Raw genomic sequence first — 15,637 nt, 5'->3', positions numbered from 1 at the left:
GTTGAATAGCCTCTAAAGAAACCTTTCACAAGATAGCAATAATTTAGATTGAGAGAGACAAGTTCTAAACGGAAGTTTTCAGTGTATGAAGGGTCATTTTGAATTTTTGAAGAGGCTTTTGATTGGTCACCAAGTGACCATGCACTATCAAGATGAAAACCAAATGGTCAAAGATTCCTTACATCGACCATGTGGGTACAAGCAAAATGAGCCTCTAAAGCATTGCATTGCATTTGGCTGCATATGTCAGCTGGGATCAGATAGGCACAATATTGTAAGCACATCCAATTAAAACTTGAAATTGTTTTAACATCTATCCCTTAAGAATACTCTCAGCCCATTCTCAAATGCTCATTTAACATGCTTTACTTATGTTGTGCCCATTAGATCCGCGGGTCCCTGCACAAGCATGTATTCCGATGACAACATGTGTACATACTCTCCGATGTATGCTTCTAAAGGGTGTAAACAAATTTGTGCAAATAAATTGTAATTTTTCCATTTAGACTAGACTTTGAAGAAAGCAGAGACAATGAGAGGTGTTGTATCCACTGGTCTGGTGTGGTAAATGGTAACTAACTGAAAGCCGAAAGCCACCATCCAACACTTTAAAAAACAAAAGAGTTACGTAAAAAACTCTTTGAACCCTCATTATTAATACAGACTCTCCGTGACGAGGTTCACCTCGAATCAATCAATCAGTGGCTCTGCAACGCTGTATATACGGAAAGAAACAGAACCAAAATTGGGTTGTTTGAGGAATAGAAGGATGTGTGTGACACAAGTAGTTCTTGCAGAGCTAATTCCATCAACTGTGCAATAGTAGTCATTAATCCGTGGACAATACCCATTTTGGTGAGAAAGCGGGAGAAAGTGACTATCAGATGATATTGACTTAATCCCTGATGGTGAAGGGTGAAAAACACTATGAAGACTAAAAATGACAACAAGATTGGGTGGCGAAGGCTCATGTTTCTGCCTTGAAGGAGAGAAACGATTCCGGGGAGACATCAAGGAAGAAGCCATGTATGTATTCATGGAGATAGCTTTCTTTGACTTTTCAGGGCCGGGGTGGGGCACTAATATGAACCTAACGCTCAGTTTGGAAGGAGTGGCGTACAATGTAGAGTGCAAAATCTTACATTTTATATTATTTTGTATGTATTTATACTGTATATATTTGTATTTGTACTCCTTCCAAACTTAGCCTAAAGAAAATCTTAGAGGCCATTGACCTCCTGCCACCCCTAACTAACATATGGGTGTTTTGTGGACTCTTCCGTTGGACGTAAAAAGCCTTTTACAGCTCTCTTTCTACTTTCCTCTTGAAGAAGCAAAATGATATGGAGATGTACTAGAATAGCTGTTCTTTGGGTTGGAGGCCAGTTGATGGGTTGAGTTGTCATCATCCTTATTGACAGAGGAATTACTTACTAGCAAGGCAAATGGGCTTGGTAGTCCATTCCACTGAGTCCTTCCTGGTCCAGGTGGCCAATGGTCATAATATCAAATGCAATGGAATTTGCAGGGGAGTGAAGCTTAAGGTCCAAGGGAAATTCTTGATAGTTGACCTTTACACTTTGGAATTAAGTGGAGTAGATATTGTCTCGGAGGTTCAATCGTTGAAGCAATTGGGTTGGGTAATTTGTGATAGGGTCCAACTTACCATGGAGTTTCAGTTTAATGGTAAGGAATTAGACCTAATGTGGCTCAAGAGGGAGACCGGCTTCCATTAGGGCAAACCTGTGCTCATACTGTTCTAACAGCCTTTCTCAACTTTGCATTGGGAATATCTCCCCCATGAAATAACGTACATAAGTATGGAGATATTCTCAATGCCAGGCAGTAAAGGCTGCTCGAACGGGCTTTGCCTTGTCTGAAGCTGAATTCCTCAAGAGGAGGCTTGAGATTTTGAACTCAAATGATGTCAATTGATACCACAACTAAGGTGGTGTTTGATAAATTTGAAATCTGAAATCTGAAAAGTTAAAAAGATATTAAAAGTGTTTGAAATACGAAAAGAGGCATAAATGCTTTTCTACATTTTAGAGACTCTGAATACTCAAGCTTGTTTGTATTGGACCAAACCTTTAACATTTGAAATTCCTTGATTTTACTATTTTACACCTATAATAAACTATTTGGTAATTTTGAGCTCAATTTGTACTATTTCATATAAAATAATTTATCAAATTCAAAATAATATTTAATAATTAACAATAAATAAAATTTAATAATTAATAAAATAGATAACTAATAATTAATAATTACTAAAAATAACTAATAGTTAAGAAAAGTTATTAATACTTAATAAAAAACACAAGCAAAAATTAATAACTAATAAAAATTGAAATAATTAACACTAATAAGGATTAAAATAATTAGCAAAAAAATTAATGAAATTAATAATTAATAGTTGAAAAAATTAAAATTAAACAAAATAATTAACAACTAATAAAAAAATTAAAATAAATAACACTAATAATTACTAAATAATAATGTCAATCATTAATAATTAACAATTAATAACTAATACATAATATTAAAATAATTAAAACCAAATAAAGATGAAAATAATTAATAAAATCAGTAATTAATTAATCATTAATAATAAAAACAAATGATTAAATAATAAATACATAACTAATATCTAATAAAAATATTAAATTAATGAACAATAATAAAAATTAAAATAATTTATAATTAATACAAAAAACTCATAAAAACTTAAAATAATTTATTCAATCCAAAATAATATTGACTGAAAAATAAAAAATAATTTGTTCAATTCAAATAATTGATTAAAATAAATTATTCAATTCAAAATATAATTTATTTAGAAAATTATATCGTTCCCTATGTAATATTAATTTGTCTGTGTTAGTAATTGTTCTGAATTTATATTTTTTATGATTTTTCTAAACAAAATGTTGAAAAAAATGCAGTTGTAATGCATTTTTTTTTCAAAAAAAGATAATATTTTCAAATACCAAATTTACTCCTAGAATTATCCATAAGTGATTATCATGTAACCATCTTCCCAGAATCATTATGAAGTGAACTAGTGACCGAAAATCCAACACCGAGAAGGCGAGAACAAAATCCAGAGGTGGTACGTCGGCCACCTAGCCGGAATTTTCCAATGCTCCACTATCTTCTCCGGTGACTATAGGCAATGGCCAGGACCAGGATGGCAGCAATCCCAATAGTTGCAGCAACATCCCTATCCACAGTGTGAAAGCTATGGAGGAAATGCAGGGCGGGCCAGTCCGGATGAATTGCAGACAAATACTAGCGTGTTTATTCCTAATAGGTAGCCAATTAGGAACTGCAATTGCCACAATTAACCAACTTGCCACGTCAGTTCAAAACATTAATGGCCAAGCAAGCAAGTGTTGATAGTGAATGGGCCGGGGATAAGATTGACAAACCTGGGTCCACTCCTTCTCCTTCTGACCCAAGGCCCATGGACATTACGCTTTATATCTGTTCATACTTCATACACCAAGTTCAATGGGTCTAAAAACAATGGATATTACACGGCTATATTGGGAACATATTCCCTTTTACATGTTATCATTGAAGTTCTCAATATACAGATGTAATGTCAAGTGGGTAGGAGATTCGTGCTCACTTAAAGAAAGGAGATGACTTGTGTCCTTGTTTCAGGGAAGAAGAGGAAGAGAACAGACCCTTCAACATCCATAACCCAGATTTTCTACTCATTTTCTTTTTACCCATGCCTTACAGTACATTTCAGCCACACATCTCAGAATACAAGATGGCGATGAAGGCAGGTAGAGAAAGTGGATGTGGACCTTTATGCAATGGTTTGAGGATTTGTTTACAACTGACTCTGAAAATAACGTCCTCATTCTCATATGCTCAGTAGTTCTGTGGGATGCTTGGAAGTGGAGATGCAAGCTTGTATTTGAATGTACTAAACTAAACCCCTCGTATATCATTAATTGCTACAGCTAATTCACAATTTTCTACTTTAATCTCTCATTTACAACAGCAGCAGGATTGCTTCAAGCTAGCAGCTCAGCTCAAAATGACACCACCCCAGTAACAGAATTGTACTCTTATTGGAATCCAATCCATCGTTACATAATAGTCTGAAAATCAATATTAATTAATTGATGGATCCTTAATTCTCTCAATCAATAGCTGTGGTAGGTTTAGTAATTAGGAAGCATAGAGGCCGGAGACTTTGTTTATGAATTTTGTTTTATTACTTCATAAATAAATAATTGTATACGATAAAATTTCATATGAAACAAAATTTTAAGATGTTTTTTTAATTTTAACGGAAAAGTATGGGACAGGCCTAATGCAGATTTCTGAATTCCACTGTAGGCGTATAAATATTCAAAATGTCAAATACTTCCACTTTGAACACCAATGTCCACCGTAAATTGGCACCAATTCCGAACTGGCACCTACTCAATTATACTTTCGACCTAAAAATTCTGATCGTGGACTGAACCGTCATTCTCCCTTTTTTTAATTTCTTGTCTAATTATGCCACCGGCCCGGCCCGCGGTTCATTGGATTCGAGCGGTCGGACTATGGGAGGTCATGCCGGACCCCAACGTTCTTATTCGATATAACCTTATCGGATAAAGAGAGAGGCGGGACTCGGGAGGGAGAGAGTGGAGAGCGCGGGTGAGCGGTTTACCTCCCCTCCGGTGGGTAACTGGTACTCTCCAGAAATTTCACATAGGACCGAGTACAGCAGCATACGAAATTACGAATGCGGGGATCGTGAGGAATTTAGGTTTTTTCCTGTCAAATTCTCGCCCATGAATCTCGAACCAGATCCGTTCTCATTTTTCAGAGATTAGTGTTGTTGAAAGACCAGTCTAACGAATCGTTGAGGCTAGGAAGATTGTGGCCATTGAAAACAACTGCGGTTTTTATGTATTGCTCGGAAATCAGATTCAAAGTCATTACAGATAAACGAAATAGAATAAGCAGAACAGAAAATTGAGGCATGAGAAGGAAAAACAATTTTGACTGTTTCTTTCCAAGATTTTGTAAACCGTTATTTATTGGAGTCTTTTGTTTTAACATTCTAGTAGAATGGAGAGATTACAGCTAAGTTGCAACAAATGCACTTGCTTTACAGAAGAATGCACTTGGAGTTGTGGTGGGGGATATGTTAGGAGACACGATCTGTACGCCCATTGCAATGGTTGGAGTATCATGCTTTCTCAAGGTACAAAATCGGGGATCTATTTTTCCGTGGATTTTTGTTAAATTTGTTGTTCTATCCTCCACTGTAATTTAGATTTTGTGGGTTATCAATGATAAGCAGTTCTAAATCGGCCATGAAGAAGGTGTTTGACTGTCAATTCCCTCTGGCCGTCATGGCAAATCAGATATGCTTTTGATTAAGGGTCTCCTTATATAAGGTGTTCTTTTGATTATTCTAGGCGTTCTTGGCAGATGAGATGAAATAAATTAAAACAAATATTCTTTTGATTAAGGCCTCTCGGTATCACGCTTGGGTGACACAAACTGCTCTCGATGTGTTGCAAATGGGTGGCTCCAAGAGAATATCCTTTCGACTCCAAATGCACTGGATCTAGAGTGAATTAGTATTCTCAATTTTGATGTACTTTTCGAAACCCCAATTTGGAGAATGTGGTAGGTTTCTTTTAAATTCATGGTGCAATTCGTCTGGTTTGGCATTTTTAGTAATAAAATTAGTCAATTAATTCCACTAAGTATTTATATTCATGTCGATGGTAAATGTTGCTTTGATGGTCTTCTTTCGAATTCATAGTGCAATTTGTCTATGGCTTCAAAAATAGTGCAATTTGTCTGGCTCATTTGGATGGTAACTGTAGCACCACTATCTTGTTGTTGCTTTGTGTGTGTGTGTGTGTTTTTCCCTTTTTTGTTCATTGTAATTGAGTAAACTCTATGTTCTATTGCCATACTGAATGATGGTCTTTTTTTTTTCTTTGCATTTTTAATTAATGTCATATTGTTTGGAGTTTTTAGGGTTGACTTTAGTTTAAAAGATGAAATTATTAGGGTTCCTTCATACAAGTTCTGATTGTAAAATGATTTCCAGTCAATAAGCAATTTGATCTTTGAAGAAAAGGAGATTTTAAGTATGTATAGTGACATGATTAAATGTGTTTAGAGACAAGGGAGTTTCTATTCAACCTCTTTCCTTACCTTGAAAATTAAGCAAGAGCTTCAGAGAAAAAGAATGTAGTTGGTGGGAAGCATCCTTTATATTACTAGGATATCTTCCACCATAACTTCTGCTTGGATCTACTATGTAGCCACTTTGTTCTTCACCCCTCTACATCACTTGCAATGACTATCTCCTCCAGTGAGAAGCCTTTTGATGAAAACCAGTAGGGATTGAATGGGTTTGAAGAGAAGTTTTTGCTATTAGATCTAGAATCATTTCTTTGTCCTTCAGCTTCCGAAGGGCCTATGGTCTAAGGGCATTTTGCTTGGATAGTCATAGACTTGGTTGTCATTAGAGATTCAGAATGACTCATAAGCCATTTGTAGTGAAGGATTTGGTTATTAGGAGTTGAGCCTTGATTTATAGGCTTTGTCTCCTTTGTTATTAGATTGATATCATCTACTCCTTATTTGACTTTAAAATCTTGAGCAGTGTTTTCAACTCGTCGTTGACCCGGCTGGTTGAACTGTTCGAACCATCACCCGGCCAGGATTCTGGGTCCGGTTCTGTTAAAACCCATTAGTTAGTCAGAAACCTTTGACTTGGTAAAAAACCGTCTGACCTGGTCACTGGGTTGCGGGTTGCACACTCAATGCATGCAAATTTTCGGAGGCCATAACATTGCACTCTGAATATAGGATCCGCAACCTGGAGGCAAAAACGGTTTGGCCTCCGGGTTAGTTTTTAAAACACTGATCTTTAGGTTGAATTCTAATTATTGTTTGTTGTGGAAGCTAGGACCTTGGAGAATTAAAGGGGTCTATGTAAATGTTACTGGTGATATTTTGGCAATCTCCTTGGTTAAGGTGGGCTTTGGAGGCTCTATCAAAGCTTAGCTCTTAGCTCTAAAAGGCTTAGGTGGAGGTGGATACCAAGTTTTAAAATGTTGGTGTTGATGGAAATACAATCATCTGAATATGGGAAACATGTCAGAAATGTCAGAAACATCATATGGAAGTATTGTAAAAATTATAAACATGGTGGAAGTGGAACATTGTAAAATATGCAAAAATATAGAATTTTATTTTATGTAATGATAAAAGATGCATAGTGATGAAGATCAAAGGTGTGCAAGATGACCCTTGTTGTGACTAGGTTTCTCGAACTCAGGTGCGGCCTTTGGTGAATGGTGGGGAGTGAGAATCTGCAGAGAAAGACAACCAGAGGGCCTGGGCAGGTCTCCCAAGCTATGGATTCTGACGCTTAAGTGAACCAAGCTGTCCAAGGTGAAAAATTAACTTGAGCAGGAGTCAGAATGCAACTAGTACCTTCGGGTTACAATTTATGGTTGCACATGTTAACATGAGAGTGCTTGGGGCCCACTTCCTTGTGAAGTGGGGAAGTGGGATAACGACACTGCCAGATGGCAATTTATGGTTGCACGTGGTACAGGTTGGTCATACGCCCATGACTTTGGAGGCAAGACCAGGTCGGATGCACGTTCTTGGCAGGCAACTTAGTTCGGGCTCACTCTAGGTCGGCTGCCACTAGGATACCCAGGTCAGGCTATTACTGCTAACTCTCGAGGTGCTTTCAAGCTCTATGCCGCCACATGTCACAATGTGGTGCACAAGGATCAAAGTTTTGATATGATACACCTCGTATCAGGCATATCGTGTCGTATCTTTTGGGTTCTGAAATAACTATTTACAGGTGTTTCGGAAACCCTCTTTTTTTAATAGAAAATATATATATAAACCTACCCAAAAACCAATTTTTGAAAAAAAAAACTAAAAAAATATAAAAGTGCATGCTTTTTAGTACCGATGCACTTTTGTTGATACACAGGGGTGTATTGATACTTTGAAACTTGGTGGTGCAATCAAGTGTCCCTCACATTGCTACGTGCCAAGGCATTATTGGAGGTTAATTCGACCCCCCATCACATAGGTATGTGCAGGGCTGCTCCATTGTGGCCTGGGTGACCAGGGTTCAAATCTTGGAAACAGCCTCTCTGTATGTGCAGGGCTAAGGCTGCGTACATCTGTCCCTCCCTAGACCTCACATTGGTGGGAGCTTTATGCACTGGGCTGCCCTTTTAGGTAGGCCCTTTGAAATTATTATCTTGTTCCCAATCATCAAAACCACATGATAAAGTGATCTTTCAAGAAAAATTTAAACTCAACCAAATAATTCATTATACAATAAAAACTATGATTTAACTTCATGTTTGAAAAGAATTTCTAGGTGTCTCAAAATAGTAATAATGTCCATCAGTCGTTTTATAGTTGTCATTTAATCATTTTGTGATTTAATTATAGTATAATAATGTCCATCATTATACCACCCAATTGTCATTTTTGTTTGTTAATATTTTCATCTCAGTGACTAACTTTATTTCGTGGAATTTCTTCGGTTTTTATGTGTTCTTTCAACATGTTCTTTGTTTTCAAAAATGACATACCTGCTTTTCTTTTCTTTTTAGCAGAGAGAATGAGTATATTTTTACCTTTTCATCACTTTTGTCAGTTATAATAAGTACTGTAGGCTATAATGCCCAGATGTGGATACTGAAATGGACATGGATATGAGGAATGGGGATATAATTCTTCATTTTCTTAGATCCTTGATATGGGTACAGATACAGGCATAGGTATCCCATTTAATATGCTTATATTATGCTTCCATATCTAGTTTCTGAAGCTATATGTCATTTCTCAATATTGCCAAATTTTATTGAACTTCTAACAGATGCAGATTTTTTATAGTTTGATTTATTAAAACATACCATTATACGTATTTTAAAAGTATTGGTGCTACAAAGAATACTCTGGAAGTATGCATGTAGCATCTTGTGTCATATCAGGTAGGTATCATGTCTAACACTGGTAAACTAGTCATTTGCAGGTATCTGGGTGTCATAGTCTCTAGGTTATTTTCCTTTATTGCTTCCAGGAAAGCTGCAGGTGAGACACTATCTTTTTTTTCCCCTCTCTCTGAGAACAGGTTTTTCCATTCTCTTAAATGATTAGATGGAAGGTGATTTATCGTGTTAAACAAGTGGGAAAGTAATTCTTGAGGCTGGAAGTTGCTTGTGCAAAGCAAGATGGTCTTGCTGAAACATTACTCCTAAATTTTAGGAGCCATTTCAGGTTTCTTGTTGTCCAAAATTTCAAATCTTAATTCTGGCATTACATTTCTTTTCAAAGAGGCTGTTTAATAAGGCTACAACATTCAAAATTAAAAAGAGTGCTTAACATTATAAAAGAGGTCATTCATTTCACAGCTTGGGCTATGTATCCTTGTTTCTCTTTGTCTAGTTTAGCCTAGTTTAGTCATAGAGTGCTTAACATTATAAAAGAGGTTAATATTTCTTGAAGAAAATAATATTAGATGCAACTTTTTAAGTTGACATCATACAAGTTAAATGGTCTTTAATTTTCAAGCCATATTTGATTGGCCTTTTTGTTTGTTTTTTGCACTTGGATTTGTCATTAGGCTCCATTTGGGAAGAGTGAAAATACAAACATGATGGTCCATGAAAATGTAAAGTTGGTTTAGTTTTGCATTTACAAGTTTTACTTTCTTGCCAAACGATTTTTAGTTGTGATGGGTGCAAACATGAATTCCATGACTGGAATTCACCTTTTTGACATTGGCCAACTTAGGGTGCAAACATGCCTTGGAATTTGTAAGAGCTGTCATTTTAGTACGCAATTGCACTCTTACCAAACGCCTGTGAAACTGAACCTGAGTGCATAAATGCACTGGACTGGCAGTTGCACTCTTGTTAAATGGAGCCTCAGGCTCAGTTTGGAAAGTGTACAAATACAATTATGTACAGTGCAAATACAGGTTTAGAAATACAAAATACAAGGCTTTGCACTGTACATATTTGTATTTGTACTCCTTCCAAACTGAGCCCTATGAAAATTTGTTCTTCTTCAAACTAAAACAAGCTACACATACAGTATTTATTTTCTTTTTCTTTTGGAGAGGGAAGAGCGGAGTAAATTCTGATATTAATTTGGTAATCGAAAGAGAGGAATAGATAAGAAGAACAGAGCAAGGGAAGAGAGTTTAGTTTAAGGGAGAAGCAAAAGTGTGAGGCATATATATACAACTTAAGTTTACAAGAAAATGACCATTTCACCCTTGGTCATAACATATACAACATCAATAACATAAATAACTTATTCTTTCAATGGTCCCCTTCTAGCCAAGTATGGATGTATGTCATGTCCAGCTTAATTAAAAAATGGTCTAGTTTCATATAAGGAAGGTATTGTTTGTTTGATAAGCTCTCTTGTATAAAGTGACAGTCAACATCAATATGCTTATTTGTAATCATGCCATATAGAGTTATAAGCTATATTAATACCTGTTTGATTGTCACAATAAAGCATTAGTGGCATGCTCAAAGAAACAAAGTATTAGTCACATGCTCAAAGAAACACCCAACTCCTGTAGCAATGAATATAACCACAGGACCCTTGAAACACTATTTGTCATGGATCTGTACTCTTCACTAGAGCGGGCAATTATAGGTTTCTTCTTAAGAAAAAAGGTTCCCTCCAACAAATGTACAATACTAACTGTAGATCGGCTTTCATTTAGACATCCTGCCTAATCAGTATCTCTAAAGACCTCCACCTTCATGTTAGTGTTTTAAAAACCATTGGAGGCATATGCTTAGAGGTGCATCCTAGAAGCGACAGACCCTTGAGGTGTATGCCTCTGGCATAGAGGCGTACACTTCCAGCCTAGAGACGTATGGGGCCTATGCCTCTGTTGCACTTTATACAAGAGGATTACACCTCTTATGCTTTTGTATTTAAGCCTCTTTTTATAATAAAAATGCTATAGATAGAAGTGGGATAACCACCCTAGTATAAATAAGAAGGCGCTGCCAGCCCATGGTTTTTGGCTGCCAACATTCTTTCTCTCTTCTCCTTCTCATCTCTTCCTTTTTCTTATTATTTCTTAGTGGATAATAGTCTCCATTAATGGGAAGTTGGGGGCAGATGAAGTAGATGACTGAGTTTCACTTGATGTAGCTGCTACATTTGTACTCCCCTTCTTGTATTATTCTTCCTGAACCATTGAGGTGTGAGATGTAGGTGAGGCTTCCAACATGTATTACAGGTGTGTTTTGGCTTTTTATTGTCACTCACCACTTCCTCATTTTCTTCCATATCACTTCCTTTCCCTGCTATCTGTTGAGTCCTTGGCTCTGTAGTCACAAGAGTAGAATGATTGTAACATAACCCTCCTACTTTCCTCACTATGAACAAATACATAAACCTGTGAAAGTATTACATCATCTCTGGTCAGGATATGCTGTTGTATGATATCATATTTGGGATTAAGTCCAGCAATGAACTCAAAGATCCAATTCCTCTCAATAAGTTTTCTATAAGTGACAACATCCTTGCGGCTTTCTCAAATTACAGTCTCCAACAAATTAATTTCTTGTCATAATAACCTGAGAGAAGATAAATACATCTCTAGAGAATTCTTCCCCTACTCTTAAGACTGTTCACTTTTGATCTTAGCTGATAGGCATGAACTACATTAAGTGCTTGGGACTACAACTAAGATGTGGTTGAATGGAATTCACCAGCCAATACATTACCATCTTATTCTCTTGCATCCACCTCCCATGTCTCACATTCTGTGGATCTGGTTCTATCTCTAAGCTTGTGAGATATCCCAGATTACCATACATACAAATATATGCTTATAGATTGAGCCCATGCTAAATAATTGTTCCTATTAAACATTATAGCAGTTATCTGTGAACCTAGGGGTCTCCAGAACCTCTAGGGTTCTACGGATTTATGCCCTGCTCGGAGTCCCCTCCAAATGCATCCATTATTATAACCAAAAAAGATTAGGTTAACTCCAACAGTGTATTTGTAAAGGACAGGGTAGGTTTTCAGTTTTCTTGACCTATAATCAAGAATCTTCACAACTTATTAGGGTACTGCCAAAACCTCAGTGCCAAAATAGAGAGAAATAGGAAGCACTCCTAGTAGGCTCACGAAAAACAATCAGAACAGGTGGCAACCTCAGAAGTCGGAAAGGAGATAAAAGTCTATAAAATTAATACCTGAGCGCCACAACCAACATGCCTCTGGCCTCCAATCAAAATCAGATACCACTTCTCTGTTTTTTCTTGATTTTTGTGCAGAAATTTCTAGTAACTATTCCTAGGCAGCAAGCCAACCCAGAAACATCTCCTAAAATCCTTAAAATTCAGGCTCTATGACCTATAATGATCAGACTTCTTTGTTTCCCATGCATGCTGCTTATCCTAGTTGTGCATGGGTATCAAACATAGAGAAGAGAGAATGGCCAAGATGTTTCTGTTGCCCTCCAATAAAAATCAGATCCACCCTTTTGATTTTTTCTTGATTTTTGAGGGTGGGCCTTGGCAATGGTTGGGTTTGCTCCATTGCCACCTGGGTGACCAGGGTTCAAATCTTGAAACAGCCTTTCTGTATGTGCAGGGGTAAGCTGCGTTCATCTGTCCCTCCCCAGACCCTGCATTGGTGAGAGCCTTGAGCACAGGGATACCCTTTTTAAACCAATCCAGAAACTTTTCTTAAAATCCTAAAAATTTAGGTGATATGGTCTATAATGCTTAGTCTCCTTAGTTTCCCATACTTCTGGTCCTAGTTATGCATGGGTATCAAACATAGAGAAGAAGAGAGAATAGGCTCTGAAACCAACTTGTTGAATAACCAGCAACAATTCTTCACTTATTTTGATGTATTTGATACAGAAAAGTAAGCAGAAAACAGTCCAGAAGAAACAAAGTATAAGAAAGGAGGTGTGGAGAAAGAAGGAAAATCGTGGGGGTCAATTGTAACCCCATTATGCTTTATGTTAATTGATTATAATTAGGAGCAATTTACAGAATTGCCCCTGGATTGCTTCTGGATAGGTGGTGGAATCAAAAGAAATAAAAAAAGTGCATAAAAGTCGCATCAATAGAATCAACCCAATAAAGAAAAATAAAGCCTATTATAATGAAATAAAACAACCCACATAAATAGCAAGAAAACAAGAAATAGACCCATTTTTCAATAGTTATCAAGGAAATAAGATGGGACCAGAGGTTAGCAATGCATAGCCTGAACCTTAGGTTTGACAGTCAGAAAATTTGATAATTGAGCATTTTATATACTTTTTACTTTAAAAAATCATTACAACTAGGATAAAATATGATTGGACCACAAAGATGTCACTATTACTATAGAGAACTAAATGTTTTACATGTAGAGACAAAATGATTAACAGATATATACATTAGCTGTTTTTATTGTTCAAAAGCTTCTGTATTCTTTTTTGCATCTTTTTTTTTTTTGTTTTTCAAAATATAAAACACTTGCAGTCTTAAATTTGACATTTCTTTTTTGTTTTTCAAAAGAAACAATCATCTGATAAATTTTATTTTATTCTAGCATTTGTTAAATTCCAATATGGATGATGAAGTCTTATGCAGAAGAAGCTGGTGTGGATCTAATCTCCAGCCACTCATAAGCATCATTTAGTTGATTGTGCCTTTCAATGGGCATAATTTTGAATGGAACAGTATAGTACAAGTCGATTGTCTGTTACTGATATTTGTGGATAGCCTTGAGAGACAGATTTCACAATACAACTGTAAAAGAGTACAATCCATTGTCTTTATTGATAGAAGAGAGACTAAAGTATCACCAAAATATTTTCTGATGACTATGAGATAACAGATAGTCAGCCAGCTTGTGTGCCATTTAGGTCCCAAACAAAAAAGACCACTCTTTTTTCTATACCTGGAATGGAAAAAATTGCCTTGGCATAGTCGCTTTTATGGGGCCTAAAGCTATTCTCATATAAATGATTTGTGCCAATTTGAACTGCGCATCTGTGTCATGACATTTGACCCGGTCTTTTAAATGTTACTCAGGCATTTCTCTGGAAGGATATTGACCCAATTATGGTGATGCCTGCTCTAGGTCTGTGACATTTTACTATTTGATTGGCAAATTGAGGGACCAACATATCTAAGTAATGCACGTAGATGCAGATGCAGATTAAGGAATACAATGTATGCATACGGGCATCTGTAATTTCTATGTCACCTTCACATGTGGGGAATTGTACAATTACTTTTCTGAAATTATATTTGTCTATATGTAGTTTCAACGTCATCACATGCTATATTGAAGGCTCAAGTTCTCCCCTCAGAGATTATTACAGATCACTCGTGATGCACATGGGCATGTTCACGGGCCAATTCTTTACAATACACTGCCAGATCTGTTTCTGTTATCATAATTCACATGGAGTCTCTGGTAGGTCAAACAATTGATGATGGTTCTCGAATCCCCTTCTATATTGATACTCTTTCGCCTAAACTTCATCTTAATAGCGTGAATCTCCAGCACTGCCAATGCTTCTTCCATGTTGATTGAACACAAACTGACATTCTTGCAAGCATTGAACAGCACCTTACCTTCATTCTCCCCTTCAACCACTCCTATTGCTCATCGACCATTCTCTTTTCTGGACACATCAAAATTGATCTTCATCGTCTCTACTGGCGGGCTACCAAATTACTTTCTCTTTAATGCTTTATGGACTTTTGAGTCAAGCTTAATAAATGATCTGCTAGCAAACCTGTTCCCTCTTTCATTGAATGACATTGTTTATTTATTATTGGAGATTGGGGCCTTATTTGACTAGACATCAAACCAATTCTCTTGATTGTTGGTTAGATGATTATGAATCAAACTGAGAACTACAATTAGACAATGGTATCTGTCCACTTATTTTAACTTTTATTAGGGTTTTTTTTTGTTTGATAAATACTTTCACTGGGGGTGTTCATTCATATTATTATACCATTGTTTTTTTTTTTGATAAAGAGGAGATACCATTGTAATGCTTGGAAATCTCAGGCTCCCATGTCTTGCTGGTTGTCGATTCAGTGAACAGAGTTCAGATTTCTCCCAACAGAAAACCATTCCAACACGTTCCTATGTGATATGTATCTTTTACATCGCATACATGGTGGATCTCAGTCTGATAGTGAGATGTGCAAACACAGATCATATTGGAATGTGTTGGAACGATTTTTCTATTGGGAGAAGATCCCTTTTGGCTAATTGTTTTGGAGATTGATTGATGTGCATGAGTTTGTACATTTGAGTGGGTCAGAGTGAGATTGGCAGTTTGCTACCTCTCATGGCTTTTTTCATAATGGTTACGAGAATGCGATGCTCCACCATTTTGGCTACTATTGGGCTATCTCTGGTCGGGTGCTCACCTCTCAAAACTTTTTCCGATACCATCCCCAAGCTTTGTCCCACAGTTGTCTTCATCTAACGTGGGTTCATCTCTTTGGTCAGTAGAGAAAAAGCTCAACACCTCATATCATGAGTTCCAAAAGAGAAAATGTCTCTGTAACTGTATTAAATTATTGAAGAGAGGAGA

General features: G+C 36.6%; 1 long non-coding RNA gene across 2 annotated transcripts; it reads left to right on the top strand.

Moving 5' to 3' along the window:
- Window positions 1–4,619: 4,619 nt before the first annotated feature.
- On the top strand, window positions 4,620–14,985 carry LOC104588135 (uncharacterized). 2 transcript variants are annotated; one of them, XR_016077912.1, is made up of 4 exons: window positions 4,620–5,652; window positions 9,062–9,120; window positions 14,109–14,249; window positions 14,342–14,985. It is a non-coding gene; the product is annotated as an uncharacterized LOC104588135 (long non-coding RNA). The 2 variants fall into 2 exon arrangements; XR_733744.2 differs by lacking the exon at window positions 9,062–9,120.
- The last annotated feature ends 652 nt before the right edge of the window (window positions 14,986–15,637 follow it).

The sequence above is a fragment of the Nelumbo nucifera genome, chromosome 6 (assembly GCF_055504915.1).
Source record: "Nelumbo nucifera cultivar China Antique chromosome 6, China Antique-T2T, whole genome shotgun sequence".
Lineage (NCBI taxonomy): Eukaryota > Viridiplantae > Streptophyta > Magnoliopsida > Proteales > Nelumbonaceae > Nelumbo > Nelumbo nucifera.
Note: the sequence above shows the minus strand (reverse complement) of the source record. Positions and strands in the feature narration are given on the sequence as shown.